Here is a 6,659-nt window from a genome sequence, read left to right on the forward strand (position 1 = left end):
TTTAGATGGATTTTTAAAAGGACTCCTTTTGCAAAAAAAAAAAAAAAAAAGACATAACAAACATCAACCACTCATCAGGTGTACACAAATAACTAATTTGAGAGTTAGAGAACAAAAAGTTATTCATTTATTATTCAAATTGCATGTGGCATTGCTTTTTTAAGGGATTATGGGGTTGCCAATTTGTTGTCAGTTCATGATATTCTGGCCTTTCTATCCATTAGGGAAAATATACCAGCTGTGTCCCAGGCGTTCCTTCTTTGCTCAATGGACTCTACATAATTTAATAGTGTGTTTTACAATGTTTAAGAGCAAAAGTGGGTTGCCATAGCCCTTCAGCCCTTAATGGTTACCAACAATAGGGTTTCTTGAAGAATGAGTCTCCTGGGCTGGGGGTGGAGCTCAGTGGTAGAACAATTGTCTAGCATTTACAAGGCCCTGGGTTTGATCCCCAGCACTGGAAAAAGAAGTGGGTCTTCCATGCTGGTGGTATTTTCCATCAATACGCTGGAAATTGTAAAGCTAGGAAAAGATGATGCTGAGTTAAGAAATGGAAGTGAGTGGTAAATTTTATACACATCCTGTAAAAAAGCAGCCTATTTCCCTGCCATAATCCCCAGTATTAACAGGAATAAAAGACCAATGCGTGATAATAAAAGAGCAATAAAAGACAATGGTATATTTATTAGGAAATTAGTTGGGATGATTGATCTATCTTCTTCATTATAATACTAAAAGTACATTCTGCATTTCTTTCATGAATACCATAAAAGCTGAATGAGTTAAATTTCTCTAGGCAATTTTCAGCACTAAGAAAAGATGCCTTTTCAAACTAATGACTATTTCATGGATGCAGTGGAGAGATATTCAGCATCTGTAATTCTCTTTGGCCCAAGAGTGAAGAGATAAGTAGTAATCATGCCTTCAAGGTAGAATTCATAATCAAATCCTTAATTAAACTCAATATGGAAAGTCCTTAATAAATATCAAAATCTGACTATCAGATTTTCTGGCAAATATTTAATGCTGTGTTCAGTATCTGCTATCTGTACATCACCATGGAAAGAATTAAGCCTTTCTTTTTATGTACTGGGTACACGGGACTATCAATGTCATATTTAAATGGAGACGTATCCTATATGTTAATAACACACCTTCATATTATCCTATTTATGCTTTACCCACACTTAACACTTTCCAGAGGAATTTCAATTCATTTTGATATCTTAACATTTATATTCATTATGTAGTAAGTGAATATGTATGGCTGATTCTCTCTCCAAGGAGCTTTTAATCAACTCTCTTCTGTTTGTTCAGACCAAGTATCTCATTGTCTTTTTGACTCCTCTCTTTCTTTCATATCCCACGTCTCTCAGTAAATTCTATCAATTTTGCCTCCCAAATAGAATTCTATCGTCTGGCTACCCCCTAGTCCAGTCTTTTCCTATCTCTCACCTGAATTATTGTAATGACCTTCTACCTGGCCTCTTTTATCCCTGTTCTGCTGTGGGAGATCACAGACTTTGTCATTCCTGTGCTTTCAACCCTTCAATAATTCCCAGCTCACTCTAAATACAAACTTTTTATAGTGGCCCAGAATTGTGTTCATGATATAGAGAACTTTCTCATCCTGTCTTTATGACTTTATCTTCTGTTTCTGTTCCCTCCCCTTCATCTGCAGCCTTACTTACCCTGGCTCTTTTTCTCTCCTCCAGCCACAGTGACCTTCTGATGTTTCTGGAACATGCTAGGCATACTCTGAATTGAGGTGGTCCCTTTCTGCCTTGAATTCTCTTCTGCATAACTTTATGGCTACAGCTCTTACTCCTATGGCTCTTTACTCAAAAGTCATGCTCTTTGTGTCATCTTCCCTGGTATACGTTTAATACTTCAACTCCCTCCCTGACACTATGTATCTTCCTTCTCAGCATTATTTCCTTTTTAGCACTTGTTATTATTTAATAGGTCATGTCATTTACATATTTATCTTGTTTATTATGTGTCCTTCCACAAGAAGGTAGTGGTTTTCGTTATTGTAATAGCAATGCTAAAAACAGTATAGAAATACTTATTAAATGAACAAATGACTAACCAAAATATTTCATTCATGTTGATTAACCTTGGCAAAATAAGTAAGAATATTTTCATGGTCTGAGATCACCCCCTTCATTTGAATTATTCTGAGAGAAATGAGAGCAAGTAAAGGATGAGTGCTTTCATCCTTGGAAGGCAGTAGTTGGAATTTCTGTTAGGAAAAAATGTCATCTTTCCTGTTCCAAGTACATGCAGGCTTCTAAAAAGTGATAAGGTTTCAGATACTGCTTAAAATATGGAAATAATCCATTATAACCATCTTTTTTGCATTTGAAATCACTTGAATTTTGGCAAAATGTTTAGAAATCAGAATAGACTGACTAGACAGGCATAGTAGTTAAGAGAAACTCCAAAATGAAAAAAAACCTGAATTTATATTGGTTGTTTGGCATGTTATATCTATGAGAATTTGGGCAAGTATTAAAATTTACTTATCTCAATTTCCCTATCTGCAAAATGGGGGATAATAATAGACCCTTCATGGGGTGGTTGCAAATATTAATGATTTAATTCATGTAAAATAAAGCAACACTTGTGTAATTAAGTGCTCATTTAGTTGGAATTAGTTGCTTCATCCATATTATTTTGACTGTAAGCACTGAGAAGACAGGGGCCATTGGCAAATCAAGGGAAACTGAGGTCGGAGAAGATACTGAATTGGAAATGGATCACTGGTGCCTAAAAGTAGAAACACAGTGGGAGGTGGGGTGGTGGGGACTTGTATGAAGAACATGTCACAGTGGAGGGTTCTGAAGCCAGCCTGCAGCATCATGGTGGATTTTGTAATAGTCAACCCAGGATGTATAGGGAAAGAGGAAGGAGGGGTATGTTCCAGAAGCCTTTGTCTTGATTCTTTTGATATTCTACCCGAATAGTAAATTGAAGGGGGTGAGATCAAAATTGGGGGAGCTGGCAGGAAGGAAATAGTACTTTATCTGTGACTGGATAATGCTATTCAGTAGAAGTGCATAAAATATTACCATTAAAAAAAAAAGAAGCTGAGAAACAGAAGTAATTTGAAGAAAGCAGGAGACAGAGTCAGATATCCAAATGAAATGTGAAAGTTCCATCAGCCATTTCATATTTCTGAATATCTTCATGTTTAGCATTGTGTAGATAAAATATCCAGCTGCTTGTCTAAATTTCCCATTTTTCATCCAGATGTTTCCATTTCCATTGTACATGGATATATTTAATAATATTTATAGTTTAATTAGGCATTTATGAAAGCAATTATGAAGTTTGATTGGATATTCATAGTTTTGAAACTATAAAGAATGGCATGAAATGTTTGTACTGCTATAATAAAATTCTATTTTTTATTTTGCAAAGATGTACTTGATTTTTCAATAGACGAAAGATCTTAAAAAATTCAGTGTCATAACAAATTTGACACATCTGTTCTTCCTGTACAGAATCCTAAGAGTGTGTGGCTGGAATGGGGTTTAGGTCACAGACTGGTGAGACAAGAGATTAGGCAAGGGATGTCCAAGATTTATATGAAGCTAAAAGCTGAGTCCCTGAGGGTTTTGTCAGATAATCTTTGTTCAGATTTTTGTGGTTGCTCTTCAGATACCAGCTTAATTTCTTTCCTTCAGGCCAATCCTATAACTAAAGATAACTCTCGTGTCTCTCCTCACTTTCCTTTATATTTTCTGTCTCTTCTACCATTCTTCATATGACCCAATGCTGAAACTCTTTTCTGCCCTAATCACAATTCTCTGTGTATACTGTTTTGTATTTTGATTTTCTTGTAAAAAATAACACTGATAACTAAAACCCTCCCTGGAGTCTGACCAGGCCAGAAGACAATGAACTTCTTACATGTCTTATTTTGGACAACACAGATATGCACATAGTCTGAAAATTCAACAGTGTTTTTGAAGTTGCTATTTCATTGTTGTTTCCTATTATTTGATGTCAACTGAAACAGCTGGATTCTTTCCATGCAAGTGTCTCTTTCTGTACCTCCTCCTCCTCCATCTTGTTAAGGGGCTTTGATTGTATTACATCATTGAAAAGATGGCATTACTTTTTTCCCTATTATTGTCTTGTAAGCTTTGGTGCCTTATTCAACCTGTTCAGAATTTTGAGTCTCTGTCTAATATGTTACCTCTGATAGGGGCACACAGATGTGATACCTTTCCTTATCTGTCATGAGGGTCACAGCCAACCCTCCTCTAACAAAAGACAGATTTACAAGAGAAAAAAAAGAAAACATAACAAAACATAACAAATTTAATTAATAAGAATAACAAAAAGCCTTCAGAAATGAAAACTCCAAGACCTATAGAAGCCTCTATTTTTAGACTGTCTATTTTTAACTATGCTTAGGTTCAATGAAGAATGAATGGCTGTGTAGAAGGGCAACTGGACAAAAGGGTATGCTCTAGTGCTAATAGACAGAAGAGGCAGAACCCAGGAAGGCCTGTGTGTTTGCTTTCTTCTTATCCTTTCTGTGTAGCGTTCCTTCCTCCTGGGTGTGGAGTGGAACGCCTCTGGAATGAGGAACTCCTCTTAAGGGTAACAAGAGAGAGTGAACTTTCTAGATTTTATGACTTGCTTTAGGGGAAAGTGATCCTCGTTTCAGTGATCTACCTTGGAGAAGAGGAATTCTGATCTCTATGGTTTGCTTTGGGGGAGAAGAAGGAGTGAGAGACAGAGGGCAGGAGATCAGAACGACCATGTTTCTGAGGTCTTCCAATCTCCTTTAGTTTAAAGTGCTCAACAGGCCAAAGTATCACACTTTGGGGTATCATTTTCTGAATCCCAATTTTATCTTTTCCAGATAAAATTGATTCAGAGTTCAGCTGAAAAAAAAAAAGCCTATTCTATGTGTTTAAGCATTTGATTAAAGTTGGAATAAAACAGAACCAGTCCTGTTGTATGTCCTTGGAGACATTTCTCTTGGTTGGTACCAGTGAGACAATCCTTGGAACCATTCTGTGAATGCAGCCCTGGGGGAGATATGTGTTTATTCAGTGTTTGAGGAAAATCTTTGGGAATAAACAGGTTTTGTTGTAGAGTTTATGATTTGAACACCTTAAGGGTTTCATTTATTACTAAGAATTAACATCTAATTAATTTGTTAAAATGTTTCAACAACAGCAAACAAAGTAGGTAAAGAAATAAAAGCAAAAAAAAAAATATTGCCATGTGCAAGAAGTGAAGTTGAATTGTGCCCTGATTAATTGATTAAGGATGGTTCCTGTGGTGAATAATTATGTTCAATAACTGTCAATATAATTTGCAATGAATTATCACTTATAAAACCAGCCTATAGCAAACTTGGTTTTACATGCGTCCTAATGCATCTGCCACATTAGGAAGCACTACTTTCCATCTCTTTCATAATTTCCTTTATTCAGAAAGTCATAATCAAAAGCTCTCAGTTTATATCCAACAAGGTATCTTTCTCCTACTTCCAGAAATTGTCTAAAAGCCTGTATTTTCCTTTTTTTTTTCTAGAAAATCCATTATGATTAGAGGCTGTGGTCAGAAGTCATCCAGCCTGCAGTGAGATTAAATTTCTCACTCTCCTTCACTCTCCTGTAGGGGTATTATACATTCACATCTTTGTCATGGCTTCATGGTGAGTGATGAATGCTTTCCTGCCCTTTGACTTTGGGGCTTTGTCATGTGACTTGTTTGGACCAATAGGCTGTCAGCAGACATGTTAAGGCAGAGTCAGGGACTATATTTAAGTAAATGAGCTTGCTCTCTTGTGCTTCCCTAAGTAGCTGTTGCCTTTTCAGTCTGTATCTCTGAATAGGCCTGAGCTCAACCTGAAGAATGAGTCCAGGGAGACCCACAACCTGAAGCAAAGTTGCTCACCTCAGCCTACATGGTTGGAATCTTAGCTGATTGAAGACCTCTGAGAATGAGCCACTTGCATGTCCCTGCATTTTGGGGACTGATTTTTTAAAAATAGAAAAAAAAAAACCATGGTCTTTTATTATCAAATACCATTCCTTAATTCAAGTGGGAAATTTGATGTCTATTTTATTGCCTACCTTTGACAAACAATTCATCTAGTCAAAATTTAGCTTCCAGAAACTTCAGTTATCTGCAATGTAACCAAGAACACAGAAGAAGGAAGGAAGGGGGTGATCGGAAAAGGAGATCTCTGAATGGCCCAAATAGATATAGAGACCATACAATAATGTTCATACATTTATTCACACGAGAATTCTTCAGACACTCACTCAGGTATATTTATTTGAATTCATACATTTAGTATAAAATCTTTGAGAATCTGGTTTCTTCATCATCAGAACATACAAGGAGTGTAAAAGTGAATGAAGACGACAATAGCTGGCATGGGAGAGGAATTTCAGAGATGGGGAGGTGTGGTCAGTATAGTAGTTTTGGATTTCCAGGCTGGAACCAGAAACCCCACTTGCTTCTGTAGCCCTTGAGAGCACAATTGAGGTTCATAATGGTGCACACTTTTTGGGGCATAAGGCAGCATACTAGGGGATGTGGGCAATGTGGGACTTATATAGGACATCTTTATGGAACTTTAAAAAAACTTTATGTTCAATTAAAATAATAGATATAGGTTC

This window comes from Ictidomys tridecemlineatus, chromosome 5 (genome assembly GCF_052094955.1).
Source record: "Ictidomys tridecemlineatus isolate mIctTri1 chromosome 5, mIctTri1.hap1, whole genome shotgun sequence".
Lineage (NCBI taxonomy): Eukaryota > Metazoa > Chordata > Mammalia > Rodentia > Sciuridae > Ictidomys > Ictidomys tridecemlineatus.